This window comes from Somniosus microcephalus, chromosome 13 (assembly GCF_052327205.1).
Source record: "Somniosus microcephalus isolate GS21.2 chromosome 13, FLI_Smic_1.0, whole genome shotgun sequence".
In the NCBI taxonomy this organism is placed as follows: domain Eukaryota; kingdom Metazoa; phylum Chordata; class Chondrichthyes; order Squaliformes; family Somniosidae; genus Somniosus; species Somniosus microcephalus.
Genome location: NC_140999.1, coordinates 47,000,105 through 47,025,602, shown reverse-complemented (window position 1 = coordinate 47,025,602; position 25,498 = coordinate 47,000,105). Strand labels below are relative to the sequence as shown.

At 45.3% G+C, this 25,498-nt stretch overlaps 1 protein-coding gene across 1 annotated transcript in view; it reads right to left on the bottom strand.

Moving 5' to 3' along the window:
- LOC147108294 (semaphorin-6B-like) overlaps window positions 1-25,498 on the bottom strand; it is a 789,919-nt gene that overhangs the window by 707,761 nt on the left and 56,660 nt on the right. The window lies entirely within an intron of this gene.

Below are 25,498 nucleotides of genomic sequence, written 5' to 3'. Positions count from 1 at the left end.
TATTTCAAACTATTGTCCTTTTCTTTCACTGCGATAGACCAGGCTGCATTGATTTCATACCAGTGTGTGCTAATGTTGGAATTTCTCTTGTCTTTACATGCATTATACAGATGCTAATGCAATAAATTCTTTGTTGTTGCCAACTCTTGTGCACCATAATTTAATAAAGATCAGCAAGATGTCACACACTGTCATTCTTAGTACTAACATCAGCACTTGTACTGGGCAAAAAGAGATTGCTGCTTAAAAAAAATACACCTTGTAAATATTATATGTTTGTAAACACTACTGCAATTGGGTTTATTTCTAGAGGGATAGAATTGAAAAGTAGGGAAGTTATGCTAAACTTGTATTGAACCTTGGTTAGATCACATGGAGTACTGTGAACAGTTCTGCTCTCCATTTTATAAAAAGGATATAGAGACCGTGATTGGCTGGAGCTCAGCTCACAGACTTACAATGGGAGTTCTGAGAGAGAGAGAAAAAGAGGCAATCTAAGTGGTTTAAAGTTTAGTGCCAGCGTGACAAGCAATATCAGGATAGCATGAGGATATAATAAGTAGATATATGGTTGGAGACTATAATTAGGGAGAAAGTGAATTGGGTCTTTGTTGTTTTACATATTGAGGAGTGTAGGGAAAAAAATGTGTGTGTGTGTGTGTGTGTAAAACTGTGTACTGTTCATTCATATATCTTATGTAAATGAAACCAATTACTGGTTCAAGCCTGTCTCTTGATTCAGGAAGAGTATTTATCTACCCTGCCATCTACAGAGAAAGGAGAATTCACATGAATTGTATGGTGTAAGAGTCTTCTGTTAGAATCCATGGTTCACGCTGTCATTTATCTAGATATTGAGCAAAAAATGGTGCATCCTGAATTGTAGAGAATCTGAGTGATGCTGAAATCCAAATAATATCTAGTGTAAAATCCCGAGGGCTATGGGGAGAAAGTGGGGCAGTGGAATTAATTTTCAATTGTTCTAGCAAAGAACTGGCACAGACACAATGGATCGAATGGCCAATTTCTGATCTGCACACATGGTTTTAATTGGTTTTTGGTTGAGGGAAGAATACTGCCCACAGCACCAGGAAAAGTCGCTACTCGTCTTCAAATAGTGCCATGGGATCTCTTTCTTCTACTTGAACCACCAAATAGGGCCTTGTTTAATGTTCCATTTAAAGGATGACACCACTGACAAAGCAGCATTCTCTCAGGACTGCAATGAAGTGCCAGCCAAATTTTTGAGCTCATGTCCTATAGTGAGGCTTGAACACACAACCTTCTGATACAGAGGGAAGAGTGCGATCAACTGATCCAAGCTGATACCTGACAGAGGTGAAGTAACTGAAATTTTCAAGATTATGAAAAGAACTAACAAAACTGATCGAGGCAAATGGTTCATTGTGGGAAAGTATTCAAATACAAGTTAAAAAATCTAGGAAGTTAAGAGTAAGAGGGAAAGCCAGTAGAATCTTTTCACCAAAGGGTGATAGAGTTGTGGATACTAAGGAAGGCCATTGAGGTGCACAGCATTCCTAGAAGCAATTAGCTTAATTTTTGGAGAGAAATAGCGACGCCATATGTACTCATTTGAACCTTACATGCACCCACACAATAAGGATAAATGTACTTCACATGTATATTTACTTAAAGATCTACTGCCATTCTGTAACCAAGGAAGTAAAGCACTCACAATGATAAAAAAACTCGCCTACTGTGCTTTTCCCCTTACATTTTTATCAACAAATGCACAAAATGGTTAAAGTACATGAGTATTGAGATCACATGCCCAACGATGGTGTTTGTTGTTCAATTTTATTTACTGTTCAGAAAGGCAATTAGCCACAATTGGATTCCCAATTAGCCATATGTGACTAATGGCTAATATATTGGACCACACTGGTTTAAAAGTTCTGACATTATGCAGCTGTAATATCATGCAATATGTGGTCAAGCAGTGCCAAGCACTCAGTGTTTTAAAACAAATCTTATAATTAAAAATATTTGTCCTTTGCTTCCAATGCCCACAAAGATTTATTTGTTTAAAACATTGATCATTACCCAACGATATCACTAGATTTCAATTGCCGTCATCGATTTTTGAGGTGTTTTCATGAAATTTGTAATTAGTTGCTGGGTATCAATCAACAGCAGAGAAGTGGAAAAGATGATAACTTGGTAATGTCAAGGGGTGAGGGAAGGAATAGATCTTGAATTCCTTGGCCAGCAAATACAAAGCTGTTACTGCTGATTGATCAATCTAAACCAGCATTTGCACAGAAGCAGGAGAAACATGGTAGAAGATAAAAGGGAGAGTGGGGATTTCTGCAAATCACCAGCTACAATACTATTAACACATTAAATGCACTTAGATTATTCAGCCGGGGAGCGATGTTGTTATAGTCAGTTAGTTGTCAAAGATAAATTAACTTGAAAGACCAGTGGGTAACTGCAGTGTCTGATGCATGACTGAGCCATACAGTCCAAGATAGATCAAGTTTAAATCCGGTCGGTGCTGATCTCAGCTGAGATGGTAGTTCAGACATTACAATTGGCCTCAACGCCACTGGCTAGTTGATCAAAAATTCATTTGACCAAAAACCATGAAAGAAATGAAGTATGCCAAAGGGCCAGTTAGTCCATCAAAGCCAATCCCGCGCATACCCGAACTCTCTCATGATAGTACGATAGCAAAATACTGCGGATGCTGGAAATCCGAAATAACAACAGAAAATGCTGGAAAAACTCAGCAGGCCAGGCAACATCCGTGGAGAGAAAAATAGAGTCAACGTTTTAGGTCGAAACCCTTCGTCAGGACCTGAAACGTTGACTCTATTTTTCTCTCCACGGATGTTGCCTGGCCTGCTGAGTTTTTCCAGCATTTTCTGTTGTTATTTCTCTCACGATAGTGTCTATCTGCATTTTGAATCTCTGTAATGTTTTAGCCTCTGTTACTCTGCTGGTCAATTAGAGGTGATTATATGATCTGCCCCGAGCTGGGAATGACGCTGGCAGCGAGTGTATCTCAGAGCAGCACGGGAGCACCTGTGAACACCAATCCCGACCAGGAGCACCAGGTCACAAAACCACCCTTGCTAATCCAAATGTTTGTCATCTTTTAAGTAAAGGTGTTCTACACTAATGTTGCATTTATATTACAGCCCCACTTCCGATAATAGTGTTCGATTATAAACACGATGGCACTCCTGCTCTGGTAATTGCATTTAAGGGGAAGCTAGATACGTACATGAAGGAGAAAGGAATGGAAGGATATGCTGATTGGGTTAGATGAAGTAGGGTGCGAGAAGGCTCGTGTGGAGCATAAACACTGGCACAGACCAGTTGGGCCGAATGGCCTGTGTCTGTGCTGTAAAATTCTATGTACAGTAGATCCACCTCAGAGGAAAAGCACCTGTGACATCAATCATATTAGGCTGGTGGCAGTATTTTGTTTTGGCAGGCTAGCAGTGCAATTATAACACTACTGGCCTGTATGGGTCATCACCTGAGATTACAGATGGTCTCCTGGTAGATACAAGACACAAAGTTGCAATCATGACTTTGTGAACAACTGTGTGTTTGCGATCCAGTGCATACAGGATTGCCTCACTATTCTCACCAGTATCCGGAGTTCTGCTCCTCAAGGGAACCAGGACAAATTCAGATTAATGACAGGCTTATCACTTCTGGAACTTCTTCAGGAAAAATTCAGTGGAAGTGCAATGCAAACATGCCATTAAAAGTCAGTTATTATTTTTTGTGCACACAATTTAATAGGTGACAGCTTGACACCTCATTAGGAATCTCCAAGGTCTGCACTATTGAAGAAACATGTCATCTTATTCTCACCTTTTCAGAATATAGTGGAAACACTCAGTATTTGCCATAATGAGAGGAATCCCTGGACATGAGAACATAAGAACATAAGAAATAGGAGCAGGAGTAGGTCATACGGCCCCTCGGGCCTGCTCCGCCATTCAATAGGATCATGGCTGATCTGAATCTAGACTCACGTCCACTTCCCTGCCCTCACCCCATAACCCCTAATTCCCTTATCTGCTAGGACAATGTCTATCTCCATTTTAAATGTATTTAATGTTGCAGCTTTCACAGCTCTCTGGGGTAGCAAATTCCATAGATTTACTACCCTCTGAGTGAAGAAGTTTCTCCTCATCTCAGTTTTGAAAGGGCAGCCCCTTATTCTAAGATTATGCCCCCTAGTTCTAGTCTCACCCATCAGTGGAAACATCCTCACCGCATCCACCCGATCAAGCCCCCTCACAATCTTATATGTTTCGATAAGATCGCCTCTCATTCTTCTGAACTCCAATGAGTAGAGTCCCAACCTATTCAACCTTTCCTCATACGTCAACCCCCTCATCTCTGGAATCAACCGAGTGAACCTTCTCTGAACCGCCTCGAGACCAAGTATATCTTTTCTTAAATATGGAAACCAAAACTGCACGCAGTATTCCAGGTGTGGCCTCACCAATACCCTGTATAACTGCAGCAAGACTTCCCTGTTTTTATACTCCATCCCCCTTGCAATAAAAGGCAAGATTCCATTGGCCTTCCTGATCACCTGCTGCACCTGCATACTAACTTTTTGTGTTTCATGTACCAGGACCCCCAGATCCCTTTGTACTGTAGCACTTTGCAGTTTCTCTCCATTTAGATAATAACTTGCTCTTTGATTTTTTCTGGCAAAGTGCATAACCTCACACTTTCCAACATTATATTGCATTTGCCAAATCTCTGCCCACTCACTTAGCCTGTCTATGTCCTTTTGCAGGTTTTTTATGTCCTCCTCACTCACTGCTTTCCCTCCCATCTTTGTATCGTCGGTAAACTTGGATATGTTGCACTCGGTCCCTTCCTCCAAATCGTTAATATAGATTGTAAAGAGTTGGGGTCCCAGCACTGATCCCTGTGGGACACCCCTAGTTACTGATTGCCAGCCCGAGAACGACCCATTTATCCCAACTCTTTGTTTTCTGTTAGATAGCCAATCTTCCACCCATGCCAGTATATTACCCCCAATCCCGTGATTTTTTATCTTGATCAGTAATCTTTTGTGTGGAACCTTGTCAAATGCCTTTTGGAAGTCCAAATACACTACATCCACTGGTTCCCCTTTATCCACCCTGTATGTTACATCCTCAAAGAATTCGAGCAAATTTGTCAAACATGACTTCCCCTTCGTAAAGCCATGCTGACTCTGTCCTATTAAATTATGTTTATCCAAATGCTCTGATACTGTTTCCTTAATAATGGACTCCAACATTTTGCCAACCACAGATGTTAGGCTAACTGGTCTATAGTTTCCAGCTTTTTGTCTACTTCCCTTCTTAAATAAGGGTGTTACATTAGCAGTTTTCCAATCTGCCGGGACCTTTCCTGAGTCCAGGGAGTTCTGGAAAATGATCACCAATGCATCCACAATCCCTACCGCCACTTCTCTCAAGACCCTAGGATGTAGGCCATCAGGTCCGGGGGATTTATCCGCCTTAAGTCCCATTATTTTACTGAGTACCATCTCTTTAGTGATTTTAATCGTGTTTAGCTCCTCCCCCCCAATTGCCCCATTTGTCCAGTGTTGGGATATTTTTAGTGTCCTCTACTGTAAAGACTGATGCAAAATATTTGTTCAGCGTCTTTGCCATCTCCATGTTCCCCACCACTAGTTTCCCGGTCCCATCCTCTAAGGGACCAACGTTCACTTTAGCCACCCTTTTTCTTTTTATATAGCTGTAGAAACTCTTGCTATCTGTTTTTATATTTTTTGCTAGTTTACTTTCATAATCTATCTTCCCTTTCTTAATTAATCTTTTAGTTATTGTTTGCTGGCTTTTAAATGCTTCCCAATCTTCTATCCTCCCACTAGATTTGGCTAATTTAAATGCCCTTGTTTTCAGTCGAATACTATCCTTTATTACTTTACTAAGCCACGGATGGCTGTCTTTTCTTTTACTCCCCTTTTTCCTCAGTGGAATATATTTATCTTGAAAGATGTTTATTCAAAAGTCCCCTATACTTAATCTGGCACAGTATTCACTTCTGATTGGTCTATTTACATTATTTAATCACATTCCCAGCATCCACAGATATGACCCAAAATTTTCCATTGATATATATAAGCGCTGATAGTCCAACTCTTGCTGGTTTCCTGGGCCTAAGGCCTTGACCTCTGCTAGAGTCCAAGCCTGAAGCTACTTTAAGAGCTGTGTGGATAGTAACATTTATCAGACTTCCAGATAAGAACTATCCTGCTGGATCAGAGACTATGGAAAAATAAATTTAAAATACTGGATTTATGCAAGACTAGGATTCAACTTCCACAAAAACTCTTTAAATTAAACTTGAGTTCAGATAATGTGAATGAGGATAATCCAGGTTCCAGTGTAGGAAATAACAACAGAGAATGCTGGAAAAACTCAGCAGGTCAGGCAACATCCGTGGAGAGAAATTTGAGTTGACGTTTCGGGTTGAAACCCTTCTTCAAAACTGGAAAGAAAATAAAAAGATCGAAGGCAAAGCTGCGATCGAACAAAAGAAGAAAAAAAGAGACAATAAAAGGTATTAGAAGCCAGATGAGATGGTAATGGGCCCGTGGAGACAAAAGGCAGCTGAGATTAGGTGTGAAGTGTACTGGCAGGATAAGGACAGCTGCCAGGTGAGAGAGAGAAACAAAAGGAAAGGGGGGGGGGGGGGGGGGAAAGGAGGACCCAAAACAAAGGGGTGGAAAAAATTAAAAGGAAAAAAGTAATAGAGGCCGAGGTTATGATCTGAAATTATTGAACTCTATATTGAGTCCGGAAGGCTGCAAAGTGCCTAATCGGAAGATGATTTGCTGTTCCTCGAGTTTACGTTAAGCTTCCGTGGAACAATACAAGAGGCCAAGGACGGTGAGGTCCAAGTGGGAATGGAGCGGTGAATTAAAATGACAGGTGACCGGAAGCTCGGGGTCACCCTTACGGACTGAACGGAGGTGTTCCGCAAAGCGGTCACCCAATCTGCGTTTGGTCTCCCCAATGTAGAGGAGACCGCATCGTGAGCAACGAATACAGTATACTAGATTGCAAGAAGTACAAGTGAATCGCTGTTTCACCTGGAAGGGGTGTTTGGGGCCCTGGACAGTGGGAAGGGGGGAGGTATAGGGGCAGGTGTTACATCTCCTGTGCTTGCACGGGAAGGTGCCAGGCGAAGGGGAAGGGCTGTAGGGGGTGATCGAGGAGTGGACTAGGGTGTCTCGGAGGGAGCGGTCCCTACGGAATGCTGAAAGGGGAGGGGAGGGGAAGATGTGTTTGGTGGTGGGATCACTTTGGAGGTAGCGGAAATGGCGGAGGATGATCCGTTGAATGTGGAGGCTGGTGGGGTGAAAGGTGAGGACAAGGGGAACCCTATCGTAGTTCCGGGAGGGAGGGGCAGGGGTGAGGGCAGAAGTGCGTGAGATAGAACGGACACGGTCGAGGGCCGTGTCGACCACGGTAGAGGGGAATCCTCGGTTGCGGAAAAAGGAAGACATGTCGGAAGCTCAGGTGTGGAAGGTGGCATCGTCGGAGCAGATACGGCGGAGGCGGAGAAACTGGGAGAATGGAATAGAGTCCTTACAGGAGGCGGGGTGGGAGGAAGTGTAGTCCAGGTAGCTGTGGGAGTCAGTGGGCTTGTAGTGAATATTGGTCGATAACCTATCCCCAGAGATGGAGACGGAGAAGTCGAGGAAGGAAAGGGAGGAGTCAGAGATGGACCATGTGAAGGTGAGGGAAGGGTGGAAATTGGATGCAAAGTGAATGAAATTGTCTAGTTCGGGGCGAGAGCAGGAAACGGTACCGATACAGTCATCAATGTATCGGAAAAAGAGGTGAGGGAGGGGACCTGAGTAGGACTGGAACAAAGATTGTTCCACATAGCCCACGAAAAGGCAGGCATAGCTAGGACCCATGCGGGTACCCATAGCAACACCTTTAATTTGGAGGAAATGAGTGGAGTTAAAGGAGAAGTTGTTCAATGTGAGAACAAGCTCAGCCAGGCGGAGGAGGGTGGTGGTGGATGGGGACTGGACGGGCCTCTGTTCAAGGAAGAAGCGGAGCGCCCCCAGGTCATCCTGGTGGGGGATGGAGGTGTAGAGGGATTGTACGTCCATGTAGGAACATTTTTATTGTGTGATTGTAACTCATTAGTGTGTGGCAATAGTCCTGACTACTTGGTAAAGTGAGATGAGGTGAAAATAGACCAGTATAGGGCCAGAAACCAAAAAGGAAACAAAATGAATTTCCCCACTTGCTTTTAACAGGAATTTAGTGCCATGATTTGGAAAAACGTTTCAGAAGGATCTAAACAGCCCTTAGCCTTTCAACTGAGGCGGTGTCCAGGGAAATCACACCCCAGGCTGTCTATAATTGTACGTTTTCAGCTCATGCATTGTGATCTGAAACAAACAGTAATATTACAGAACAAAACTTCTCAAACATCACAAGTAGATTTATTACTGGAACATTAACTATGAACTACTAAAATAAAGTCTTAAAACATAACTTTAATTAAAACTTAAATTGGTTTAAAGGCTTTAGTTCTCCTTGCATTGCCTTTTCTCTCCCCTCCATTCCTTTGTCCTTCCTCCTTTTGTTCCCTATCTTCCTGTGTAAAAGTGAGCAGGTTTGGGTAGCAGGAACAAGCTCAACTCTCATGCCTCTTATAGTCAAATAGCCTCCAAACACTCACTGTCTATGTTTGTACATGAAGAATGGCCACTTGGGTGAGGTACAAAAGGACTACCTGTGCCTGTGGAACCCTATTCCAGCCAGAGCCAGCACCATCAGGAGAGATGGGGAGAACATTGAAGAAAAAGCTTCAAATGGTGATGGAGTCTTCAAAGATTATTAATTTACATGTAAATTGAGCACAATTACTGCACTGCCTTTGATGTATTTAAATATCTTTGCAGTTCATCCCCTTCCTCATCCTGCAGATGGTTTTCTATATGCATTGTTCATGTGTTGGGTTTTATGGGACATAGCGGACAAATTCTTCAATAGATCTTTGTGCCAAATCACACTCTATAATATATTCTTGCAATCAAAATTTTCACTACCAATTAATCAGGTGAGATGAACAGACTGAAGGAGGATTCGACTGGAATTAGTTTTGTTTGCCCACAATGCCAGTGAATTTCATGCCGTTAACAGTAACTCTCTGAATTTGTCTGTATCCATCTCTAAGTCTCACAGCAACAAGGAGTGTTAAAGAGGAGTTACGATTTCTACAGACCCGAATTTCTACCGCATTGAGCCTTGATTTTAACACAAAGAGATGCAAATTGGAAGAAGGTGGAATAGCTGGAACTTAGAAGGACCAAGAGAGGAACATTCTGAAGATCAATGCCCTCTCTAGTATTAGAGAGACAAGGTTACTTTGGTTCTGTCTTCACAAAGGAGGACACAAATAACCTCCCAGAGATGTCGGGGAACATAGGGTCTAATGAGAGGGAGGAATTGAATGAAATCAGTATTTGTAGGGAAATGGCGTTAGGGAAATTGATGGGATTGAAGGCCGATAAATCCCCAGGGCCTGATAATCTACATCCTAGGGTACTTAAGGAAGTGGCCCTAGAAATAGTAGATGCATTGCTGATCATCTTCCAAAATTCTATAGACTCTGGAACAGTTCCCATGGATTGGAGGGTAGCTAATGTAACCCCACTATTTAAAAAAGGTGGTAGAGAGAAAATGGGGAATTATAGACTGGTAAGCCTGACATCGGTAGTGGGGAAAATGCTAGAGTCCATTATAAAAGATGTAATAGCAGAGCACTTGGAAAGCAGTGACAGGATCGGACAAAGTCAACATGGATTTACAAAAGGTAAATCATGCTTGACTAATCTACTGGAATTTTTTGAGGATGTAACTGGTAAAATAGATAAGGGAGAACCAGTGGATGTGGTGTATTTGGACTTTCAGAAGGCTTTTGATAAGGTCCCGCATAAAAGAGATTAGCGTGCAAAGTTAAAGCACATGGGATTGGGGCTAAGGTACTGACTTGGATAGAGAACTGGCTGGCAAACAGGAAGCAAAGAGTTGGAATAAACGGATCTTTTTCTGAGTGGCAGGCAGTGACTAGTGGGGTACCGCAGGGATCAGTGCTAGGACCTCAGCTATTCACAATATATATTAATGATCTAGACGAGGGAACTAGATGTAATATCTCCAAGTTTGCAGACGACACAAAGCTGGGTGGGCGTGTGTGCTGTGAGGAGGATGCAGAGAAACTCCAGTATGATTTGGACAGGTTGGGTGATTGGGCAGATGCAGTATAATGTGGATAAATGCGAGGTTATCCACTTTGGTGGCAAAAACAGGAAGACAGATTATCTGAACGGCAATAGATTGGGAAAAAGGGGAAGTGCAACGAGACCTGGGTGTCCCTGTGCACCAGTCGCTGAAGGTAAGCATGCAGGTGCAGCAGGCGGTTAAGAAGGCAAATGATATGTTGGCCTTCATAGCGAGAGGATTAGAGTACAGGAGCAAGGATGTCTTGCTGCAATTGTACAGGGCCTTGGTGAGACCACAACTTGAGTATTGTGTGCAGTTTTGGTCGCCTTATCGGAGGAAGGATTTTCTTGCCATGGAGGGAGTGCAGCGAAGATTCACCAGACTGATACCTGGGATGGCAGGAATGACATATGAAGAGAGATTGGGTTGATTAGGCTTATATTCACTAGAGTTTAGGAGAATGAGAGGGGATCTCATTGAAACTTATAAAATTCTAACAGGACTAGACAGACTAGATGCAGGAAGGATGTTCCCGATGGCAGGGGAGTCCAGAACCAGGGGTCATAGTCTAAGGATAAGGGGTAAGCTATTTAGGACGGAGATGAGGAAGAATTTCTTCACCCAGAGAGTGGTGAACCTGTGGAATTCTCTACCACAGAAGGCAGTTGAGGCCAATTCATTAAATATATTCAAGAAGGAGTTAGATATATTTCTAAAGGCTAAAGGGATCAAGGGATATGGGGAGAAAACAGGGACCGGGTACTGAATTTGGATGATCAGCCATGATCTCTCTCATTAAATGGTGGAACAGGCTCGAGGGGCCGAATGGCCTACTCCTGCTCCTATCTTCTATGTTTCTATGTTACGATGGAGAGAAAGGTTGGAGTACTGAGGTGATAGAAGGATAGCCTATTACATGCCAAGCTTTATCTTGTGTCCTGTCCAAGAATGATTATTATAGTGGTGAGGTTTACTAATTTGCAAAATCTTAATTCAATCTGTGAAATACAAACTATCCCAGAGCAGAACTTGTTTGAACTAAAAGAAAGGCACCACTTTTCACTCAATAAAAGCCTCTCTGCTTCAGTGTCTCAATCTTTGCATTAGATGTATTTTTCAGCCGTTAAGCTGACATTCCCAACTTGTTTTTGACTTTTTGTTGTCCTTTTTTGTGAACTGTCCTGGTTGTGTCACTATGCCTCTACATAGTCCATCCTCAATCCCCCGACATCCACAACACAATTTTACTGCATTCCCCCATAGGAGAGAAAGGCACTTTGCAAAACTGGCAATTCAATACTCAGCTGTGTCATTTTCTCATATAGTGCAGTGTCCCTCAAATGATTTGAGTTTTAGCTCACTTGTCCAACAGCTGAACACATTCAGTGGCACAGACAATTTGAGGAAAAGCATCAAGAAATTGTCGGAGAACGGGAGATTCAAGTATTGAATGCCATTTGCAGTTAGTAGCTCAATAATGTTTTCTGCCACTTTTAACTCTCCAACTAAGAAAATTGTTTGTCCATTTTTAACCAATTTTCACCCTCCCCAGCCAGCCTTAAGGCAGTGACTCTTGCTGGGATAGGTTTCTGTGGTTGCCGCTCGTTTTCCAATTCTTCGTACAAGTATGTGCTCCCAGGCAGGCAGCGCCAGAATTTGGGGGGCGGGGGGCGGTGGTTGTAGTCTAATCCTGGCCTCATCTACTGTCTGCACACATGCGTTTTTCCATAGAAAACACTAGATAGCAATCAGGTGCAAAAACCCTGTCTGAATTTTTTCCCTCCCTAGATCAGAGACATTAGGGCCCACTGTAATGTCTCCACTGTTTTCCTGGCTGATGTCAGCTAACTCAGTATAGACTGGAAATGGAACCTAGGTCCTTTCAAGTCTGTATCGCTCAGTTTCATAATGGATTGTCCATTTGCCCATTGAGGCAGCAGGAAGCCAGGATATGGATTTTTTTTTTAAATAGATTGACATTTGTACAATCCCTGCAGTTATACAGAAATTCAGCAAAATTAATGTTATAATTAATTATGGCACTCAGTTGTATCTACAAACCCAAAACGTACAATTAAAAATATGGCCTTAATATTAAATAAAGAGTTTCCATTTCTACAAGAACTAGTTTCCAATATTTTAGGCCACAGATGAAGTATTGTGTGTAGCTTTGGTCACTATTATAGGAAGAATATAAAACCAGTGTAGATTCACTAGGATGGTGAAAAGGTGCAACGTAGATGCACTAGGATGAGAGGGCACAATTTAACTTGCGAATTTAGGATGTTTTAACTAGAGTTGAGAAGGTTAAAGTGTGACTGCTAGAGGCCTTCATGGTATGTTAGATGGTAACAAGAGGACACAAGTTTGATGTAATGACAAAAAGAATTAAAGACTCAAACAAAATCTTTACACAGAGTGGTAGAATATGGAATCTGTACAGCAAACTGTAGGTGAAGCAGAATCCATAAATTATTTTAAAAGCAAATTAGATAGTTGCTTGAAAAAAGAGGAATATTAAAGGATATGGGGAGTGAGCAGGAGAGTGGGATTAGACTAGGTGGTTAATGTGGAGATAAACATTGGCACAGAATTGATGAGCCAAATCACCTGTTTTTATTTGTAATATTCCACGATTCTATGATCTGCTAAAGGTTTTGGCCTAGAAATTGGGTTGAGGCGCCAAGTTCGCCTGGGCGCTGATTTTTGCGCAGCGCTAGGAGCATTAGCGAACGTCAGAAATTCAGTTTCAGCGCCCCTAGAGGGAGACGGGGCGAGGCTCGAGGCGCTCCGCGTCCCTCTTAGGGCGCTGAAACTGAATATCGCATCGCAATGTGCCGCAGCGCCACACTGCGGTACTGCAGGCCTTCCTCCCATTGTTAAGAGGGAGGGGCCTGCAACAGTGCGATCCCCGATTGCGAGTGCCGGCAAAAGAGCCCGGCACCGAGGAGACGTGCCGGGCTCTCGGGAAACAGCTGGCAATGCCGCGGGGGGGGGGGGGGGGGGGGGGGGTCAGGAGGCCGGGGACGGAGGTGCTGGCAGGCGGCTGCCGAAAAAGGCGGCTGCCCCGCACCTCAACCTTAACTTGTGCCACTGCCGGCACAGCAAGGCCCCGTGAGCCGGGTGCGGGTAGCGAACGGCACTACAGCGCCGTTCGCAACCAAATATCGTGATCGGGGCGCTAATGGGGTGCTGCGCACACCGATGACGTCATCGGTGGTGGCGCAGCACAACAGGCTAACGCCATTAGCGCCCCCGCTGAATATTGCGGGAGGCGCGGCCAGTGGCGCTACAGCCACTGACTGCCCTCTTTAGGCACTAATAGGTGGCGCTACATACCCAATTTCTCCCCCTTTATCCCTAGTCTATGCTGGACCTACTGATCTCATCTGGAGAAGCAGTAAGGACATTGCAAATGGTCTCAGTGCACCTGAGCTAGGAGGGGACAAACAGCAGGGTTCCCATCACCATCCAGTGACTCCTACTAGAAAGATTGACTGGAGATTAGATGATGACAAGATTGAGATCAAGTGTCATGCCCGCCATAGTCAAATTGTCTAACGACACTCACTGATGAATGAAAAATGGTCCCCGAGTGAAGCACTCGAAGGAACCTGGCACCTAAAGAACTGTACCTGACAAGAATAAAGAAAGATTCAACAACTTCAGGAAAGAAGGGAAAAATAAAATTGGGTGGGGGAGATTTTTAAAAAAAATTCAAGGATGGAATTATAAAATAACCAACGCTGAGGAAATCCAAAATAGGAAGAGAATAAAATTCAGAACCAGAACCACAAAAACAAAGCATTCAGAATCAATGGCCACCCAAGGACATCCATTCTGGTGGAAAAGGCACCATCTTAGCCAATGAGGCCAGGATCATTCTCAAGGCACTCTCAGATACGAGAATGGGGGAAATAACAGCCATGGAAAATAAAGAGTGAATAGTCTATACACTGACTTGAAAAAAATCAGCCTCTGAAAGAAAATGGGAGGATAGCATTTGTAGGATGGAAAAAAGAAAAGGAAGGGAAAAGGGAACGAAAGGGTAAAGGAACCACTGGATCTGTGCCAAAAAAAGCGGGTAGCCCAGGACAGATTCATACAAGAAAAATACAGTTAAAGGTTCCAGCAATCCGGATGTTGTATTTTTAAAGTGTACAACCCATTTCCCACAATGTTTTACACACTCATTAGGAACATTAATTGGCAGAGTATCAAAGACCTATGTCATTATGTTGGGGAATTTTCCAGTAATGCTCCAGTGTTGGAACAATCAGTGACACCCTGAGCCATAAAACCACTCCATCAGCCCTGGGAAACAGTTTGCACTGTCATCTCTTCAAAAGTTGGTCTTGCCAGAAGATCTTAGATATAAAATTAAACCAAAATGAATCCCAATAATAATACGTTGAACTAGCAACATCATCATAAGAGTCAAGGATAAGGAAAGGACATTCAGCAACTTGAAGCCAATCCCTCGAACGCTTGATTCTCCCACTACACCATCGAGCTGCACTTTGAATCTCCTTGATAGACTTCGCTGGGCAGATTATTTATCACTCTTTGTGCAAAAGGAATTCTTCTCAACATCTGTTTTTAAATTTACTTTGTACTAAATTCAATTTGTGTGTTTTGATTCTGTTTTCCTGGCTTAATCTGAAGGAATATTTTGGATTTATTTCCTTTGTTATATTTAACATGAAAATTTCTCTGCTGTTTCCTCAAGGCTCATCTTCTGTACAATTAGGATCACTCTTGATGCTCTCCTATGTAATCTCCCCAATGCTTGCACTTTTTATTTGTGGTGACCACAATTGGACATAGTACTCCAAATGTGGTCATCCAATTAACATCTCTACTGTCTTATTGAAGACTTCAGTAATCGTGGCTCTCAGGACTACAGAATCTGCCCCTTTTATACTGTGGGCGGACTCCATATCATTGAGCAATAGATAAATACCTCCAAAATTCTTACAGGGCTTGACAGGGTAGATGCAGGGAGGGTGTTTTCCCTGGCTGGGGAGTCTAGAACCAGAAGTCACAGTCTCAGAATAAGGGGTCGGCCATTTAGGACCGAGATGAGGAGACATTTTTTCACTCAGAGGGTGGTGAATCTTTGGAATTCTCTACCCCAGAGGCTGTGGAGGCTCAGTCGTTGAGTATATCAAGATAGAGATCGATAGATTTTTGATTATTAAGGGAATCAAGGGATATGGGGATAGTGCAGGAAAGTGGAGATGAGGTAGAATATCAACCATGATCTTATTGAATGGCGGAGCAGGCTCGAAGGGCCAAATGGCCTACTCCTGCTTCTATTTCTTATGTTCATCTTAGTTAGCTGCTTGAATGTCTCTATCCTTGGCTGAAGGTGGTGTGTACGTCTGCGCTAAGTCTTCAGCCTACAAGTAGTGTGAAAAAAATGATCGGCTCGGTCTTCAGAGTTATCGTTGCCGTTAAGGCAGCTGCCATCTCTTGAGGTGTTGGAAATCTCAGGGTTGATTTTCTGACCTTTTCCCTGTGGAATGGGGCAAAGACCAGGAAAAGAAGGGGGCAGACAGCTGTAATGCTCACTCTTCGCCCTTTCGAGCATTGCCCCCGGATGTCAACTACAACAACTTGTATTTATATAGCACCTTTAATGTAGTAAAATGTCCCAAGGCGCTGCACAGGAGTATTTTAAGACAACAAATTTGACACCTACCCACATAAGGATAAATTAGGGCAGGTGACCAAAAGCTTGGTCAAAGAGGTAGGTTTTAAAGAGCATCTTAAAGGAGGAAAGAGAAGTAACAAGGCAGACAGGTTTAGGCAGGGAATTCCAGAGCTTAGGGCCTAGGCAACAGAAGGCATGGCCACCAAAGATTGAGCGATTATAATCAGGGATGCTCAAGAGGGCAGAATTAGAGGAGTGCAGATAGCTTGGAGGGTTGTGGGGCGGAAGGAGATTACAGAGATAGGAGGGGGCGAGGCCATGGAGGGATTTGAAAACAAGGATGAGAATTTTGAAATAGAGGCGCTGCTTAACCAGGAGCCAATGTAGGTTAGCGAGCACAGGGCTGATGGGCGAACGAGACTTGTTGTGAGTTAGGACATAGACAGCCAAGTTTTGGATGACCTCAAGTTTACATAGGGTGGAATGTGGGAGGCCAGCCAGGAGTGCGTTGGAATAGTCAAGTCTAGAGGTAAAAAAGGCATGGATGAGGGTTTCAGCGGCAGATGAGCTGAGGCAAGGGCAGAGACGGGCGATGTTACGGAGGTGGAAGCAGGCGGTCTTTGTTATGCTGCGGATGTGTGGTCGGAAGCTCACTTCAGGTTCAAATATGACATCAAGGTTGCGAACAATGTGGTTCAGCCTCAGACTGATGTTAGGGAGAGGGATGGGGTCAGTGGCTAGGGAACGGAGTTTGTGGTGGGGACCGAAAACAATGGCTTCGGTCTTCCCAATATTTAATTGGAGAAAACTTTTGCTCATCCAGAACTGTATGTTGGACAAGCAGTTTGACAATTTAGAAACGGTGGAGAGGTCGAGAGAAGAGGTAGTGAGGTAGAGCTGGGTGTGGTCAGCATACATGTGGAAACTAACACTGTGTATTCGGATGATGTCACCAAGGGGCAACATGTAGATGAGAAATAGGAGGGGGCCAAGGATAGATCCTTGTGGGACACCAGAGGTAACGATGTGGGAGAGGAAAGAGAAGCTGTTGCAGATGATTCTCTGGTTACGATTAGATACATAAGAATGGAACCAGGCGCATGCAGTCCCACCCAGCTGGACGATGGTGGAGAGGCGTTGGAGAAGGATGGCGTGGTCAACCGTGTCAAAGGCCGCAGACAAGTCAAGAAGGATGAGGAGGGATAGTTTACCTTTGTCATGGTCACAAAGGATGTCATTTGTGACTTTGATGAGAGCCATTTCGGAACTGTGGAAGGGCGGAAACCTGATTGGAGGGATTCAAACATGGAATTGCGGGAAAGATGGGCACGGATGTGGGAGGCGACAACACGTTCAAGGATTTGAGAGGAAAGGGAGGTCGAAGATGGGGCAGTATTTTGCAAGGACGGAGGGATCAAGGTTTGTTTTATTGAGAGGGGTGATGACGGCAGATTTGAGGGAGAGGGGGAGGGGGACAATACCTGAGGAGAGAACTGTTAACAATATCAGCTAACATGGGAGCCAGAAAAGGAAGTTGGGTGGTCAGCAGTGTCGAGGGAGCAGGAGGTGGGTCTCATAGACAAGATGAGTGCAGAGCGGTCATGAAGGGAGATTGGAGAGAAACTGGAGAAAGATGTGAGTTCAGGGCTAGGGCAGGGGGGAAACCTTAGAGGAAGTTTGGCCCAGTGGGCTAGGGGAAGGAAGAAGTGGCAGAGGCAGCTGAATGGATGGTCTCAATCTTAGAGACAAAGAAGCCCATGAGCTCCTTACACTTGTTGTCGGAGGCGAGGGTGGAGGAGACAGGGAGAGGGGTTTAAGAAGAGAATAGGAGCCGGGGTTTATTTTTGCATTCCAGAATGATTCTGGAATAGTGAGAAATTTTGGCAGACGAGAGCAGGGCCCAATAGTGCTTTATGTGGTCCAGCCAGATCTGGTGGTGAATGGCTAAACCAGTTGTCTGCCATATCCGTTCGAGTCTGCGTCCTTTGGACTTAAGGGAGTAAAGAGGAGAGCCGTGCCAGGGTGAGAGAGAGTAATTGTTTTAATAGGGACTAGGGCATCAAAGGTGGTGGTGAGGGTGTGGTTGAACAGATCGGTAGCTGCAGAAATATCATGGTGAATGGAGGGCCAGAGACTGGACAGATGAGATTTCATAAGTGCAGTTGTAAGAGAGTTGGGAGTGAGTTTTTTCCAGGGGCGAACACAGAAGGAAGTAGGGTTGGGGGGGCGGCTGGGTGGAAGGGGGATGTGGGTGGAGAGCGATATGAGGAAATGCTCAGAGATGACCTTATCTGCAATGGGAGTAGCGATGCCAAGAGAGATGGCAAGGTTGAGGGGGTGGCCGTGAATATGGACTGGGGAGTTTACATGGAGGGAGAGATTAAGGGAGAATAGGAGGCTTGTGAACTCAGAAGAGAGAGAGCATGATGAATTGAGATGGAGGTTGAAATCACCGAGGATGAGAAGTCGTTCGGTGCAGAGACTGAGGGAGGGAGTGAAGATATCTCAGTAATAAAATTTTGATGGTATTTGGGTGGGCGGTAGAGAACAAGAATTTTAAATGAGAGGTGAGAGGGGTGGAATAAGGTGAGATGCTCAAAGGAAGAGAATCTGCTGGAGGAGTAGGGGGACTGACCAAGGTGTGATTTGGTGATGAGAGCCACACCGCCACCACAGCGGTCTGAGTGGGGCAAGTGGTGGAAGGTATAGCTAGGGCTTCCCTGGCAGGGTAGAGCCAGGACTTTGCCTGCATAAGATATATGCCCAGCAATGCCATGCACATAAGGTGAGAGGGGATGTTCTTGGATTCTGTTGTGTTTTGAGTTTTGCTTCAATTAAGTTTGTCCCAGTTCCCAGGTGTTACCTGAAGGGGGTGCTGGGGGGCTCGGTTTTACTTTGCCTTCCACTTTCAGTTTCGGGTTCTGCCATGCAGACAATGTGCTGTAATGTCTACCCATTTACTCAGTAAATAGTAAAAGGTACATTCCGTCTCCTCTATTCATTACTGTTCGGTCAAGATGCAATACTGGCGACGAGGCGGCTGTTGAACTCTCTAGAAGGACGGAGATAGACATGCAAACCTACAGCCGTGATATTGGAAATTGCAACGAGCGGGCCACTCAGCTAGCAACATCAACGGCATTTTGATAGTTGGCTAGCTGCAATGTAGACGGTGGACAGAGTATTGTGCGGGCCAGGCAACTACCGTGAGTGTAGCTACCGTAACTCTGGCTGGAGGAGAAAAAGAATTTTTAAAAAAAAAGAAAAAAGTCCGTGGATCTTAAAGGGACAGTGCACTTTAAAACTATGACGACCTTGGGACGTATTGAAGAGTTCTCTGGGGATAAGGACAGTTCATGGGAGGAATACGCAGAAAGACTGGGGTGTTTCTTTGAGGCCAATAATATTGACAAAGAAGAGAAGCACTCAGTGTTGCAAAGTGTATGCGGAGCTGCTACTTACTCTGTCCTGCGTTCATTGGTGGCTCCTCGTAGACCTAGTGAGGTGGATTATGCTGATTTGATTGAGAAGCTGCAGAAACATTTTAACCCAAAACCCTCAGAGATTGTGCAGCGTTTCCATTTTCACAATTGTAAACAACAGCCTGGACAATCTATTTCAAGTTACATTGCTGAGTTGAGGAAACGCTCATTACATTGTAATTTTGGTGACCATTTAGACAATATGCTCCGTGATCAGATTGCGTGTGGCGTGCTGGACTCGGCATTGCAGAGACAGCTGTTAGCGGAGAAGGCCCTGACGTTCCGGCTGGCCGAGGAGAAAGCTGTAGCAGCAGAGGCTGCATCGATGAACACACGTATGCTCCGTACAGAGGCAGCACCATCTCAGCCCACCAAGGAAGAGACAGGAAGAAAATGTTTCCGCTGTGGGGCTCTCCATGGTTCCACTACATGCAAATTTGTGTCAGCGGTATGTCATTTCTGTAAGAAAAGAGGACACATAGCTCGTGTCTGCATGAAGAAAGCTCAGGCTGCTGCAGCAGAGCCAACACCAGCATCGCAGGCACACACCCTGACACTGGAGGACAACGATGAGTACACAGTGTATACCACGGAAGCTGAGCAGCTACCCCACAGATGGTGGGGATACACAGCAAATGTGATCATGAATGGGGCACCACTCTGCATGGAGGTGGATTCAGGCTCAGCGTGTTCGTTGATAAGTGAAGAGACTTACAATAGGCTGTGGCCAAGTGAACCCCCGGCGATGGCTCAGGTCAGTGGTGTGCTACGGCAGTCCCAAGCTCAACTCCAGGTGCTGGGTATGATTCATGTGGAAGTTAAGTATCAGGCAGTCAAGGACACACTTCCACTTTATGTGGTGGCGGGGCAGGGCACAAGCCTGCTGGGCAGAGATTGGTTTGAGCCCCTTGGTATTGAAGTGACAGGAGTACACACGGTACAGCGACAGCCCATAATGCCTATATTGGAGAACTATGAAGAGGTTTTTGGTGAGTTCGGGGCCTGTCGGGGACCGCCAGTCTCAATCGAAGTGGACCCAGGGGTAGCGCCTAAGTTCTTCAAGGCACAACCAGTTCCTTTTGCGTTGCGCAAGAAGGTGGATGAGGCCCTGGATAAGCTGGTGAACCAAGGGGTTCTCTTGCCAGTGAAGAACTCCCGTTGGGCCACCCCTATCGTGCCCATTGCAAAGAAGGATGGAGGCCTGCGAATCTGTGGAGATTACAGATGTACGGTTAATACTGCTGTGTTACCAGATGTGTATCCCTTACCAACAGTTACAGAGCTGTTTTCAACACTGGCTGGAGGCACTCTGTTCACCAAGCTGGATCTCAAGCAAGCATACCAGCAACTGGTCCTGGATGAAGAGTCAGCCGAGCTGTTGACAATCAACACCCACAGAGGACTTTTCCGAGCAACAAGGCTGCAGTTTGGGGTGTCTACGGCTGTGGCAATCTTTCAGAGGTTCATGGACACCCTGTTGGCTGGTGTTCCGGGAGTTCAGCCTTACTTGGATGACATACTGATTACAGGCAAGACACAGGAAGCACTACGCCGGCTGGCTGAGGTAGGACTACGCCTTCAGAAGGAGAAATGTGTGTTCGCTGCCAATGGGGTGGAGTTCTTGGGATTCCGAGTGGACAAAGATGGTGTGCATCCGACTACGGAGAAGGTGGAGGCTATCAGGAGCGCTCCCACCCCCAAGAACAAGACCAAACTGCAGGCATTCCTCGGACTGTTAAACTTCTACAGTTGTTTTCTCAAGGGCAAAGCCACAATCTTAGAGCCACTGCACAGGCTGTTAGACCAACCAACAGTGTGGAACTGGACCTCAGCTCATGAAACAGCCTACAGACAGGCAAAGGAACTGCTACAAGCAGATAAGGTTCTGGCACACTATGATGAAAACAAGCCATTGGTGTTGGTGTGTGATGCCTCACCATATGGGCTGGGAGCTCTGTTGGGTCACATAGAGCCAGATGGCCGGGAAGCGCCTATCAGTTTTGCCTCAAGAACACTCTCAACAACAGAACGTAATTACGCCCAGATTGACAAGGAGGCCCTAGCCATCATATTGGGGTAAAGAAGTTCAGCCAGTACCTGTTAGGGAGACAGTTCATCATCTACACAGACCACAAGCCACTCTTGGGGCTCCTGCATCACTCCAAGCCCATGCCCCAGATCATATCACCGCGTATGCTTCGGTGGAGTCTGATGTTGGGGGCCTACAGTTATGAACTTTGCTACAGGCCTGGGAAGATGCTGGCTAATGCTGATGCTCTGAGTCACTTGCCTTTGAACCGGCCGATGGCTGAGACGCCACCACCCCTGGAGGTGCTGCTACTGGAGGAGGTTCCGGAGGCCCCACTCCATGCCCAGCGGATTGGCAGCCTCACACAGAAAGATCCAGTCTTATCACGGGTGCTACGCTGGCTGCTGCATGGCTGGCCCTCCGAGGTCCAGGAGGAGCATTTCAAGCCCTTCGTTCAGAGGCACCATGAAATGTCTGCACACAAGAACTGCGTGCTCTGGGGAAGCCGTGTGGTAGTTCCTGCCACCGCAAGAGAGGAGGTGCTGAAAATGTTGCATGACGCACACCCTGGGATTGTGCACATGAAGGCGTTGGCGAGAAGCTACGTCTGGTGGCCGGGGTTGCACCGAGACGTGGAGGAGGTGGTAAAGAGCTGTGAAACATGTCAGCTGACTCGCCATAGCCCATCCAAGGCTCCCCTTCACCCCTGGGAGTGGACCACTCGTAAATGGTCAAGACTCCACATTGACTTTGCAGGGCCATTTCAGGGGAAGGTCTTTTTGATAGTGGTGGATTCTCATTCAAAATGGCTGGAGGTGGCTATCATGAGCTCAATGACATCCAGTGCAGTGATCAACACGTTGCGTTTGCTGTTTGCCACACATGGGGTCCCCAACGTGCTGGTTTCGGACAATGGAGCAGCCTTCACGTCAGCGGAGTTCAAGGCTTTTGCAGGCAGAAATTGGATCCACCACGTGACCACAGCGCCCTATCACCCCTCCTCTAACGGGCAGGCAGAGAGGATGGTGCAAACCACAAAAGAGGCACTGGTGAGGATATCGGTGGGGGACTGGCAAACCAGATTGGCCAGGTTCCTGTTATCACAGCATACCACACCAAACTCAGCAACGGGGAAGAGTCCTGCCGAGATGCTGATGGGTCACCGGCTGGCGACTGCACTGGACCGGCTACACCTGGACTACAGGGATGAGATGCACACAAAGCAAGAAGAGCTGGCTAAGAAGCACCAGGGCACTGCCAGGCAGTTCGAGCCGTCAGAGACTGTGTTTGCCCGTTGCTATGCAGGAGGAGACAAATGGATGCCTGCCGTGGTGGAGCAGGCCACGGGTCCCCTGTCGTACAGCGTCCATACACCTGATGGCCAGCTACACAGACGCCACGTAGACCAGCTACGGGGTCGTACTCCGGTGAGAGTAACAGAGACGTCACAGGCTAGGCCATTGTCTCCGCCACCTCTGCCAGGCAGTGACAGCCTGCTTCCTGCAACAACGACGGAAGCCACATCGATAGAAGTTGTCACGGAGTCATCAGCCACGGAGGAAGGTTTTCCTGCGGCTAGCAGTGGCACCCCGACTATGCCTGCACAGCGGCGCTCAAGTCGGGTTAGATTCCGTCCCAGACGCCTGGAGGACTAAGGGGTTTTATCTGGGGGAAAGGAGTGTTGTGTTTTGAGTTTTGCTTCAATTAAGTTTGTCCCAGTTCCCGGGTGTTACCTGAAGGGGCTGCTCGGGGGCTCGGTTTTACTTTGCCTTTCACTTTCAGTTTCGGGTTCTGCCATGCAGACAATGTGCTGTAATGTCCACCCATTTACTCAGTAAATAGTAAAAGGTACATTCCGTCTCCTCTATTCATTACTGTTCGGTCAAGATGCAATAGATTCCTCCCTCTTTTTCCTGAATTTGCAGCTAGCGGGGCAGATAAACAGATACCCCAAATGCTGGCATTAGGTTTATGCCAAGAACCCAGCAGCAGCCCAAAGAGGAGGCTCAAGGTAAGCTAACCGATCTGTCTCATTACCGAATAGCAGATCTTTTTGGTGGGGAACATGCAAGGCTCTCCACCAGCAGCCAGAAGGGCTTGAGGCCAATTTCCACAGTTGAAATGCCATCAATGAGGGTGAAGGGGATGAAAAGAGGCATGGGGATTCTCTATATAGAGCAATAACATTTTTGCTCTGGGGCAGAGTTTCTGGGATCCTTTCAAAAACATTCTTATATCCAATAAATCTTTTATCTTGCTTTTAATTTACAGCATTTGTGTTCAAGAGGCTTCCTGGAGTAGATGTATTGGATGTGATGCGGATGAACACAATACATTTGCATGATATCTTTTGCTATTTTAGCAGAGGCATTAACCCATAGAAAATAAACAATCTGACATCTGCGTTAAAGTAGCTGTCAAAGGAATGTCATACAAATGTGTTAAGCATTTGCCTGCTAATATCACCAACAGTCATTTCTAGGCTTATATCTTGAATATATTAGAGGATAGCAGATTTTCAGGAGCATGTTACAAAAGTGTAGTACATTAAGTAGAACTGATGATATCATAAACCATACAGCTGGAGAGGTTTATGACCAACACAGGTAACCTTAAAACACACAGATGGAGAGCCTTGCCAAGCAGGTGACAGATGGCTATTGTTAATTTCTTTTTGCTTTTATAAAAAATGTGAACTTGTCAAGGTGAGTGATGTTAATGTTGGGGAATAGAACACTTCCCATTCCCAGTAACTCAGTCAGCATCAAATATTCCCAGTTCAGGTGTAACATCGCCTGATGCATAGTAAAGCTCTTTTCCCGCCCCCCAATAGCATGCCTCTACCTCAGAAATGTACCCCATACCACACCAGTGGCATTTTACTGCCATTTCCCACACCAGCCATCCTGTGGCCTCCCTGAGTGAGATTGCCAATTAGTGTAAATTAGGGACAGTTTGGTACTGTAGGCCCATGCTCATTAGCAACTAAATTGAGGCAACCCAAACTCATTTGGCAGGTGACCCTTCCAGAGCGAGGAGACTAGTCAACCCATTAATATGGGCTGCATTTAAACCCAAGTATCGGCAGTGAAAGGCGGTGCTTAACCCACTGCATCAAACAGTTTCTTGAACAGATGTCCTTTAAATCTTCTAAGTTTTAAAACAACTTTTTCCTGAGGTAAGTGTGGCAGGGGATCTGGCGTTGGAGGTTGCTAACGAGTGGGAGGAGACTGAAGGGAAGGAGCGCCTGCAGAAGGGAATGTTCGCAGACTGGGAGTGGATTGGTTGTCACTGTACTGTATAATGACATTTCCAGCTGAAGGGTTAGGCAATCACATGGCACATACTAGGATATTACAGTCTTACTGTTTGACAAAGTATACAGCATTGCCTACATATTTTAATTGCTTCTACTCATTAAACACAGATTTATACCTAAATTAATTCAGTCACAAAGAATTGCAAAAATGATAATGCTATGTATTGCATCCCTTGAGTTTAAAAGGTTGAGGAGTGATCTAATCAAGGTGTTTAAAATGATGAAGAGATTTGATAGGGGAGATACAGAGAAACTATTTCCTCTGGTGGGGGAATCCATAACAAGGGGGCACAATCTTAAAATTAGAGCCAGGCAATTTAAGAGAGACATCAGAAAGCACTTTTTCCACACAAAGGGTAGAGGAAATCGGGAACTCTCTGCCCCAAAAAGGCTGTGGATGCTGGGACAATTGAAATTTCAAGACTGAGACGGATAGATATCCAACACAATTGAATACTCTGCCAATGCTTACTGTCTTGTCTCTAATATAAAGATTGACTGCTTTGGCAAGGTACTGGAGGGTGATCTTACCTGTGAAACCGCACTATAGTAGGCCTCAGTGCCTCAAAGATGGAGGAGAGGAGAAAGTAGAGAAAAAAATACCATCCCTGATGTGACATCGTGAAGTTCTGTTCCAGTGTGAACTAAAAATGTGGTGTGTGTATAAGTGCTGAGTCTATAAGCTTTCAGTCATCACAATTCAAAGTATCAAAAGTACATGAGAAAGAGATAAGAAAAAGC